At 40.3% G+C, this 12,037-nt stretch overlaps 1 long non-coding RNA gene across 1 annotated transcript; it reads right to left on the reverse strand.

The window, feature by feature from the left end:
- Nucleotides 1–1,970: 1,970 nt before the first annotated feature.
- Nucleotides 1,971–7,632, reverse strand: LOC127931096 (uncharacterized). Its single transcript, XR_008139792.1, has 3 exons — nt 7,502–7,632; nt 5,997–6,062; nt 1,971–2,069 (listed from the first exon to the last, which is right to left on the reverse strand). It is a non-coding gene; the product is annotated as an uncharacterized LOC127931096 (long non-coding RNA).
- Nucleotides 7,633–12,037: the final 4,405 nt, after the last annotated feature.

Here is a 12,037-nt window from a genome sequence, read left to right on the forward strand (position 1 = left end):
GGCTGAGGCAGGGGAGCCTGGCGATCCGGCTGAGGCTTGAGAGCCTGATGGGCCGGCAGAGGCAAGGGGGCCTGGTGATCTGGCTGAGGCATGAAAGCCTGTAGCGACTCCCGAACCCGACATCATTCCACCTGACACAAAAAAAGAATACGCTCCCTGATGTTTCCCTTAGGTGAGGCGTCATTCTGTAATGATGTGCCGAGAGTCAGGAAGCAAGTTCAGGGAGCGAGTGTTTAAATAACTAAACATAACACACAAAACAAGAAACACGAACTACGCACAGACATGAAACAGAAACAATTACGCCTGGGGAAGGAACCAAAGGGAGTGACATATATAGGGAAGGTAATCAGGGAAGTGATGGAGTCCAGGTGAGTCCGATGTGCGTAACGATGGTGACAGGTGTGCGCCATAATGAGCAGCCTGGTGACCTAGGGGCTGGATAGGGAGCACACGTGGCATAGGAAAGAAAAAAAAGAAAAAACAGAAGAAACAAAGACAAAAAACAAGTGCCTAGCACTGGGATTGAAGACAAAAACATTATACCTAGCACTGGGATTGAAGACAAAAACATTATACCTAGCACTGGGATTGAAGACAAAAACATTATACCTAGCACTGGGATTGAAGACAAAAACATTATACCTAGCACTGGGATTGAAGACAAAAACATTATACCTAGCACTGGGATTGAAGACAAAAAAATGATATCTAGCACTGGGATTGAAGACAAAAACATTATACCTAGCACTGGGATTGAAGACAAAAACATTATACCTAGCACTGGGATTGAAGACAAAAAAATGATATCTAGCACTGGGATTGAAGACAAAAAAATGATACCTAGCACTGGGATTGAAGACAAAAACATTATACCTAGCACTGGGATTGAAGACAAAAACATTATACCTAGCACTGGGATTGAAGACAAAAGAATGATACCTAGCACTGGGATTGAAGACAAAAAAATGATGCCTAGCACTGGGATTGAAGACAAAAAAAATGATGCCTAGCACTGGGATTGAAGACAAAAAAGATGATATCTAGCACTGGGATTGAAGACAAAAACATTATACCTAGCACTGGGATTGAAGACAAAAACATTATACCTAGCACTGGGATTGAAGACAAAAACATTATACCTAGCACTGGGATTGAAGACAAAAACATTATACCTAGCACTGGGATTGAAGACAAAAAAATGATATCTAGCACTGGGATTGAAGACAAAAACATTATACCTAGCACTGGGATTGAAGACAAAAACATTATACCTAGCACTGGGATTGAAGACAAAAAAATGATATCTAGCACTGGGATTGAAGACAAAAAAATGATACCTAGCACTGGGATTGAAGACAAAAACATTATACCTAGCACTGGGATTGAAGACAAAAACATTATACCTAGCACTGGGATTGAAGACAAAAAAATGATACCTAGCACTGGGATTGAAGACAAAAAAATGATGCCTAGCACTGGGATTGAAGACAAAAAAAATGATGCCTAGCACTGGGATTGAAGACAAAAAAGATGATACCTCGCACTGGGATTGAAGACAGAGAAATGATACCTAGCACTGGGATTGAAGACAAAAAAATGATACCTAGCACTGGGATTGAAGACAAAAAAATGATACCTAGCACTGGGATTGAAGACAAAAAAATGATACCTAGCACTGGGATTGAAGACAAAAAAATGATACCTAGCACTGGGATTGAAGACAAAAAAATGATACCTAGCACTGGGATTGAAGACAAAAAAATGATACCTAGCACTGGGATTGAAGACAAAAAAATGATACCTAGCACTGGGATTGAAGACAAAAAAATGATACCTAGCACTGGGATTGAAGACAAAAACATTATACCTAGCACTGGGATTGAAGACAAAAACATTATACCTAGCACTGGGATTGAAGACAAAAAAATGATGCCTAGCACTGGGATTGAAGACAAAAAAAAAGATACCTAGCACTGGGATTGAAGACAAAAAAATGATACCTAGCACTGGGATTGAAGACAAAAAAATGATACCTAGCACTGGGATTGAAGACAAACAAATTATTCCTAGCACTGGGATTGAAGACAAAAAAATGATACCTAGCACTGGGATTGAAGAAAAGAAAATGATACCTAGCACTGGGATTGAAGACAAAAAAATTATACCTAGCACTGGGATTGAAGACAAAGAAAGAGTCCTAGCACTGGGATTGAAGACAAAAAAATGATACCGAGCACTGGGATTGAAGACAAAAAATTATACCTAGCACTGGGATTGAAGACAAACAAATTATTCCTCGCACTGGGATTGAAGACAAAAAAAATGATACCTAGCACCGGGATTGAAGACAAGAAAATGATACCTAGCACTGGGATTGAAGACAAAAAAATGATACCTAGCACTGGGATTGAAGACAAAAAAATGATACCTAGCACTGGGATTGAAGACAAAAAAAGATTCCTAGCACTGGGATTGAAGAAGAAAACAATTCCTAGCACTGGGATTGAAGAAAGAAAATGATACCTAGCACTGGGATTGAAGACAAAAAAATGATACCGAGCACTGGGATTGAAGACAAAAAAATGATACCTAGCACTGGGATTGAAGACAAAAAAATGATGCCTAGCACTGGGATTGAAGACAAAAAAATGATACCTAGCACTGGGATTGAAGACAAAAAAATGATACCTAGCACTGGGATTGAAGACAAAAAAATGATACCTAGCACTGGGATTGAAGACAAACAAATTATTCCTAGCACTGGGATTGAAGACAAAAAAATGATACCTAGCACTGGGATTGAAGACAAGAAAAGGATACCTAGCACTGGGATTGAAGACAAAAAAATGATACCTAGCACTGGGATTGAAGACAAAAAAATGATACCTAGCACTGGGATTGAAGACAAAAAAATGATACCTAGCACTGGGATTGAAGACAAAAAAGATTCCTAGCACTGGGATTGAAGAAGAAAACAATTCCTAGCACTGGGATTGAAGAAAGAAAATGATACCTAGCACTGGGATTGAAGACAAAAAAATGATACTTAGCACTGGGATTGAAGACAAAAAAATGATACCTAGCACTGGGATTGAAGACAAAAAAATGATACCTAGCACTGGGATTGAAGACAAAAAAATGATACCTAGCACTGGGATTGAAGACAAAAAATGATACCTAGCACTGGGATTGAAGACAAAAAAATGATACCTAGCACTGGGATTGAGGACAAAAAAGATTCCTAGCACTGGGATTGAAGACAAAAAAATGATACCTAGCACTGGGATTGAAGACAAAAAAATGATACCTAGCACTGGGATTGAAGACAAAAAAAGGATACTAGCACTGGGATTGAAGACAAACAAATTATTCCTAGCACTGGGATTGAAGACAAAAAAAAATGATACCTAGCACTGGGATTGAAGACAAAAAAATTATACCTAGCACTGGGATTGAAGACAAAAGAATGATACACAGCACTGGGATTGAAGACAAAAAAAGATTCCTAGCACTGGGATTGAAGAAGAAAACAATTCCTAGCACTGGGATTGAAGAAAGACAATGATACCTAGCACTGGGATTGAAGACAAGAAAATGATACCTAGCACTGGGATTGAAGACAAAAACATTATACCTAGCACTGGGATTGAAGAGAAAAAAATGATAGCTAGCACTGGGATTGAAGACAAAAAAATTATTCCTAGCACTGGGATTGAAGACAAAAAAATGATACTTAGCACTGGGATTGAAGACAAAAAAAATGATACCTAGCACTGGGATTGAAGAGAAGAAAATGATACCTAGCACTGGGATTGAAGACAAAAACATGATACCTAGCACTGGGATTGAAGACAAGAAAATGATACCTAGCACTGGGATTGAAGACAAAAAAATATACCTAGCACTGGGAATGAAGACAAAAAAATGATACCTAGCACTGGGATTGAAGACAAAAAAATGATACCTAGCGCTGGGATTGAAGACAAAAAAATGATACATAGCACTGGGATTGAAGACAAAAAAGATTCCTAGCACTGGGATTGAAGAAGAAAACAATTCCTAGCACTGGGATTGAAGAAAAAAAATGATACCTAGCACTGGGATTGAAGACAAAAAAAAATTCCTAGCACTGGGATTGAAGACAAAAAATTGATACCTAGCACTGGGATTGTAGACAAAAAAGATTCCTAGCACTGGGATTGAAGAAGAAAACAATTCCTAGCACTGGGATTGAAGAAAGAAAATGATACCTAGCACTGGGATTGAAGACAAAAAAATGATACCTAGCACTGGGATTGAAGACAAAAAAATGATACCTAGCACTTGGATTGAAGACAAAAAAGATTCCTAGCACTGGGATTGAAGACAAAAAAAATTATACCTAGCACTGGGATTGAAGACAAAAAAATGATACCTAGCACTGGGATTGAAGACAAAAAATGATACCTAGCACTGGGATTGAAGACAAAAAAATGATACCTAGCACTGGGATTGAAGACAAAAAAAGATTCCTAGCACTGGGATTGAAGACAAAAAAATGATACCTAGCACTGGGATTGAAGACAAAAAAATGATACCTAGCACTGGGATTGAAGACAAAAAAAGGATACCTAGCACTGGGATTGAAGACAAACAAATTATTCCTAGCACTGGGATTGAAGACAAAAAAATGATACCTAGCACTGGCATTGAAGACAAGAAAATGATACCTAGCACTGGGATTGAAGACAAAAAAATGATACCTAGCACTGGGATTGAAGACAAAAAAAGATTCCTAGCACTGGGATTGAAGAAGAAAACAATTCCTAGCACTGGGATTGAAGAAAGAAAATGATTCCTAGCACTGGGATTGAAGACAAAAAAAATGATACCTAGCACTGGGATTGAAGACAAAAAAATGATACCTAGCACTGGGATTGAAGACAAAAAAATGATACCTAGCACTGGGATTGAAGACGAACAAATTATTCCTAGCACTGGGATTGAAGACAAGAAAATGATACCTAAAACTGGGATTGAAGACAAAAAAATTATACCAGGCACTGGGATTGAAGACAAAAAAAGATTCCTAGCACTGGGATTGAAGACAAAAAAAGATTCCTATTACTGGGATTGAAGAAGAAAACAATTCCTAGCACTGGGATTGAAGAAAGAAAATGATACCTAGCACTGGGATTGAAGACAAAAAAATGATACCTAGCACTGGGATTGAAGACAAAAAATGATACCTAGCACTGGGATTGAAGACAAGAAAATGATACCTAGCACTGGGATTGAAGACAAAAAAATGATACCTAGCACTGGGATTGAAGACAAAAAAAGATTCCTAGCACTGGGATTGAAGACAAAAAAATGATACCTAGCACTGGGATTGAAGACAAAAAATGATACCTAGCACTGGGATTGAAGACAAACAAATTATTCCTAGCACTGGGATTGAAGACAAAAAAATGATACCTAGCACTGGGATTGAAGACAAGAAAATGATACCTAGCACTGGGATTGAAGACAAAAAATGATACCTAGAAAATGATACCTAGCTAGCACTGGGATTGAAGACAAGAAAATGATACCTAGCACTGGGATTGAAGACAAAAAAATGATACCTAGCACTGGGATTGAAGACAAAAAAGATTCCTAGCACTGGGATTGAAGAAGAAAACAATTCCTAGCACTGGGATTGAAGAAAGAAAATGATACCTAGCACTGGGATTGAAGACAAAAAATGATACCTAGCACTGGGATTGAAGACAAAAAAAATGATACCTAGCACTGGGATTGAAGACAAAAAAATGATACCTAGCACTGGGATTGAAGACAAAAAACTGAAGACAAAAAATATACCTAGCACTGGGATTGAAGACAAAAAAATGATACCTAGCACTGGGATTGAAGACAAAAAAAATGATACCTCCTTGAGACAAAAAATGATACTGGGATTGAAGACAAAAAAATGATACCTAGCACTGGGATTGAAGACAAAAAAATGATACCTAGCACTGGGATTGAAGACAAAAAAATGATACCTAGCACTGGGATTGAAGACAAGAAAAGGATACCTAGCACTGGGATTGATACCTGAGACAAAAAATGATACCTAGACAAAAAATGATACCTAGCACTGGGATTGAAGACAAAAAAATGATACCTAGCACTGGGATTGAAGACAAAAAAAATGATACCTAGCACTGGGATTGAAGACAAATTATTCCTAGCACTGGGATTGAAGACAAAAAAATGATACCTAGCACTGGGATTGAAGACAAAAAAATGATACCTAGCACTGGGATTGAAGACAAGAAAAGGATACCTAGCACTGGGATTGAAGACAAAAAAATGATACCTAGCACTGGGATTGAAGACAAAAAAATCATACCTAGCACTGGGATTGAAGACAAAAAAATGATACCTAGCACTGGGATTGAAGACAAAAAAAGATTCCTAGCACTGGGATTGAAGAAGAAAACAATTCCTAGCACTGGGATTGAAGAAAGAAAATGATACCTAGCACTGGGATTGAAGACAAAAAAATGATACCTAGCACTGGGATTGAAGACAAAAAAAATGATACCTAGCACTTGGATTGAAGACAAAAAAATGATACCTAGCACTGGGATTGAGGACAAAAAAGATTCCTAGCACTGGGATTGAGGACAAAAAAAGTGATACCTAGCACTGGGATTGAAGACAAAAAAATGATACCTAGCACTGGGATTGAGGACAAAAAAGATTCCTAGCACTGGGATTGAAGACAAAAAAATGATACCTAGCACTGGGATTGAAGACAAAAAAATGATACCTAGCACTGGGATTGAAGACAAAAAAAGATTCCTAGCACTGGGATTGAAGAAGAAAACAATTCCTAGCACTGGGATTGAAGAAAGAAAATGATACCTAGCACTGGGATTGAAGACAAAAAATGATACCTAGCACTGGGATTGAAGACAAAAAAAGATTCCTAGCACTGGGATTGAAGACAAAAAAATGATACCTAGCACTGGGATTGAAGACAAAAAAATGATACCTAGCACTGGGATTGAAGACAAACAAAAAAATTATTCCTAGCACTGGGATTGAAGACAAAAAAAGACAAAAAATGATACCTGGGATTGCAAAAAATGATACTGGGATTGAAGACAAGAAAATGATACCTAGCACTGGGATTGAAGAGAAGAAAATGATACCTAGCACTGGGATTGAAGACAAAAAAAATGATTCCTAGCACTGGGATTGAAGACAAAAAATGATACCTAGCACTGGGATTGAAGACAAAAAAATGATACCTATGATACCTAGCACTGGGATTGAAGACAAAAAAAGACAAAAAAATGATACCTAGCACTGGGATTGAAGACAAAAAAATGATACCTAGCACTGGGATTGAAGACAAAAAAAAAATGATACCTAGCACTGGGATTGAAGACAAAAAAGATTCCTAGCACTGGGATTGAAGAATAAAACAATTCCTAGCACTGGGATTGAAGAAAGAAAATGATACCTAGCACTGGGATTGAAGACAAAAAAAATGATACCTAGCACTGGGATTGAAGAGAAGAAAATGATACCTAGCACTGGGATTGAAGACAAAAAAATGATACCTAGCACTGGGATTGAAGACAAGAAAATGATACCTAGCACTGGGATTGAAGACAAAAATATATACCTAGCACTGGGATTGAAGACAAAAAATGATACCTAGCGCTGGGATTGAAGACAAAAAAATGATACCTAGCACTGGGATTGAAGACAAAAAAATGATACCTAGCACTGGGATTGAAGACGAAAAAAGATTCCTAGCACTGGGATTGAAGAAGAAAACAATTCCTAGCACTGGGATTGAAGAAAGAAAATGATACCTAGCACTGGGATTGAAGACAAAAAATGATACCTAGCACTGGGATTGAAGACAAAAAAAGATTCCTAGCACTGGGATTAAAGACAAAAAATGATTCCTAGCACTGGGATTGAAGAATAAAAAAATTCCTAGCACTGGAATTGAAGAAAGAAAATTTTTCCTTCCACTGGGATTGAAAAAAAGTTTGTGGTTTATGCCAATCCACCATCCTGGAACATAACACCCAATCATAACCCAAGCCTACTTGATGGTAATTGCGTTCACCGTTGTCCCTAGTGGAGTGTTTTGAAGGCATTTCCTGACGTCCTGGGGGCCTAGACAGACGTAGCATTTCGAAGTGGATCTTGAGCTACCTGGCTGCTTTGTTACTCTGTGTGTGAGACAAATAATAACAGTATGTGTGTACAGTATATGTGTACAGTATATGTGTACAGTATGTGTGTTTGTGAGAGAAAGATAATGACAGGATGCGAATGTGTGTGTGTCCATGTGTGAGCACCATACCAGGGGCTGTGGTAACAAGAGATCTAGTGTTTCTCAGCTAATTAGAGACATGTGTTAGTGAGACAGGGGCTTAGTGAGCAAGCTTCTCATACCCCCCAACCCCAAAAAGATGGGAGTTGAGTGCTGTGGAGCATCTGTCTGGCTGAGCTGCACGGTGGCAGAGAGGTGGGGTGACAGCAGCTAAACTACGTTAATGAAGACATCAGCTTACAGTCTGAGTCACAGGCAGCTGCCAAAACTCACACGTTACTAGTGTGTGAACCAACACCGCTGACAGCACAGCTCGAAGGCCGAGACACACACACACACACAGAACAGACAGTATGCAGTGCTTGTGAATGCAGCTTGGAGAGAGAGACTGATATAGTGTGGGAGTGAGAGAGCATCACGACTGTGTCTCACAGTCAGGGAGATATATGGAGGAAAAATGTGAGAGAGACGACAGTCTATCTCTCTCTGTGTGATGGTTTGATCTGATTTCATTTATTTCTTGGCTAGTCTGTAGTCCTATTTATTAGTTTACTGCGGGAGGTGACTTGAGGACACAGCAGTCAAGCAGAATGATCAATAGCAGCTGGCATTGAAAGTATGAAGAAGTTAATTGCACATTTCACTCATCAATGCTGAAGTAACCTCTTCTAACCATCATCAGTTACTATGGTACATTTCTCTCTAGAATTTCTCAAAATGTAGATAGGACTGTTACGAAGACCGTATTACCGCCACACCGGCGGTCACGAGTCATGAAGCCAGTCAAATTCCATGTGACCGTTTAGTCACGGTAATTAGGCTTCTCCAAGCGCTGATGCTGCTGATGGTCATTAGTAGCCTACCAAACTTGCTAACTGCCTGGTACTCAGCACTCTATATTCCCTCTAATCACTCTGACATCAATGCAAATGTAATCGAAAATCTAATCAAAAACATAATGAGAGCCCATGAGCTCATGTTGCGCAACATTTCTATAGGTTATGCAATTGCGTAGGACTACAGCTTTCTATAGGCTAGGGCTACTATATTTATTTCTCAACTTTCCTAATATTAAGCACATTGCTTGTCTTTACAACAGGAGTATGGCCTACCTGGCTGGCATGAAAATGAACCACGGGAATAGCATCCTCCATTTGCTATCTAAGTGTAAGTGCATAGATGAGTTATTATTTTTTTATGCCCCTGTCTCGAGGCAGGTGCATGATACGGGTCCAAAACAAATATTATTTAGTACAGTTGAAGTCGGACGTTTACATACACCTTAGCCAAATATATTTAAACTCAGTTTTTCACAATTCCCATTGTCCCATTCCCCCTAACAGAGCTGGTGTAACTGAGTTAGGTTTGTAGGCCTCCTTGCTCGCACATGCTTTTTCAGTTCTGCCCACACATTTTCTATAGGATTGAGGTCAGGGCTTTGTAATGGCCACTCCAATACCTTGACTTTGTTGTCCTTAAGCCATTTTTCCACAACATTGAAAGTATGCTTGGGGTCATTGTCCATTTGGAAGACCCATTTGTGACCAAGCTTTGACTTCCTGACTGATGTCTTGAGATGTTGCTTCAATATATCCACATAATTTTCCACATAATCTTTGTCCCCCATGTCCAGATCGTAGTCTGGCTTTTTTATGGTGGTTTTGGATGGGTGGCTTCTTCCTTGCTTGGCGGCCTTTCAGGTTATGTCAATATAGGACTCGTTTTACTGTGGATATAGATACATTTGTACCTGTGCCCTCCAGCATCTTCACAGGTCCTTTGCTGTTGTTCTGGAATTGATTTGCACTTTTCGCACCAAAGTATGTTCATCTCTAGGAGACAGAATGCGTCTCCTTCCTGAGCGGTATGACGGCTGCGTGGTCCCATGGTGTTTATACTTGCGTACTATTGTTTGTACAGATGAATGTGGTACCTTCAGGCATTTGTAAATCGCTCCCAAGTATGAACCAGACTTGTGGAGGTCTCCAATTTTTTCATGGGGTTTTGGTTGATTTCTTTTGATTATCCCATGATGTCAAGCGACAAGGCACTGAGTGTGAAGGTAGGCCTTGAAATACACCCACAGGTACACCTCCAATTGACTCAAATTATGTAAATTAGACTATCAGAAGCTTCTAAAGCCATGCCATCATCTTCTGGAATTTTCCAAGCTGTTTAAAGGCACAGTCAACTTAATGTATGTAAACTTCTGACCCACTGGAAATGTGATACAGTGAATTATAAGTGACATAATCTGTCTGTAAACAATTGTTGGAAAAATGAATTGTGTCATGCACAAAGTAGATGTCCTAACCGACTTGCCAAAACTATAGTTTGTTAACAAGAATTTTGTGGAGTGGTTGAAAAACAACCAACCTAAGTGTATGTAAACATCCATATGTAAAGACAAGATTAAATCAAGTATAGTCTGATGGGTGACAATATTAGCCTATCACTTGTGAATGACATATTATCACTTGTGAATGATGCCCAGCGTAAGGCAAGAAACAATATATACCTTTTTTTTGCAACTTTTTCAAATCATAGTCCCACACCTCATGAAACCTAGCCCATATGCCTATATGTTTTGATAAGGTTTGTATCACAACTAAAGTGGCCAAATCTCTTCTTAAAATTAAGCACGTCACTTTCGTTTGTATAGATGGACCAAGGCGCAAGCGAATGTAGAGTTCCACATGCTTTGATAATAGTGAAACAAAACAATAAACAATAAACGAACAAACCGGGACTACAGAGGTGCAAAGTGCACTAACTCCAAACACAGTAACATAAACAATATCCCATAACCTACAGGTGGAAAAATGCAACTTAAGTATGATCCCCAATTAGAGACAATGATTACCAGCTGCCTCTAATTGGGAATCATACACAAACATCAACATAGAAAATTAAACCTAGAACCCCACATAGAAATAATAAACTAGACTAAAACCCCTAGTCACGCCCTGACCTACTCTACCATAGAAAATACAGGCTTTCTATGGTCAGGACGTGACAGTACCCCCCCCTCCCCCAAACGTGCGGACTCCGACCGCAAAACCTGAAACAGAAAAGGGAGGGTTAGGGGGGGGGGGGAGGTCTAGTGGCGGTGGCGGTTCCGGTGCGGAACGAGGTACCCCCTCATCCTGCGGATCCAGCCATGGACCCAGGCTGAACACTGTGCCTGGACTGGACCGAGATGCTGAGGAAGGTTCCTGCCTTGGAGCGGGACTGGACGCCGTGTCTGGACTGGGCATCGGCGCAGAGGGCTCCTGCTATGGAGCTGGACTGGACGCCGTGTTTGGACTGGAGACCGGGGACCGTCACCGGAAGCTCTGGACTGGGAACCGTAGTCGGAAGCTCTGGACTGGGAACCGTAGTCGGAAGCTCTGGACTGGGAACCGTAGTCGGAAGCTCTGGACTGGGAACCGTCATCGGAAGCTCTGGACTGGGAACCGTCGCAGGAAGCTCTGGACTGGGAACCGTCGCAGGAAGCTCTGGACTGGGAACCGTAGTCGGAAGGTCTGGACTGGGAACCGTAGTCGGAAGCTCTGGACTGGGAACCGTCGTCGGAAGCTCTGGACTGGGAACCGTCGCAGGAAGCTTGGTGCGTGGGGCCGGCACTGGTGGTAGCGGGCTGGTGACACTCACCTGAGTGCGAGCGCGAGGAGCAGGAACAGGTCGCACCTGACTGGGAAAGCGCAC

This window comes from Oncorhynchus keta, chromosome 7, assembly GCF_023373465.1.
Source record: "Oncorhynchus keta strain PuntledgeMale-10-30-2019 chromosome 7, Oket_V2, whole genome shotgun sequence".
Classification (NCBI taxonomy): Eukaryota; Metazoa; Chordata; class Actinopteri; order Salmoniformes; family Salmonidae; genus Oncorhynchus; species Oncorhynchus keta.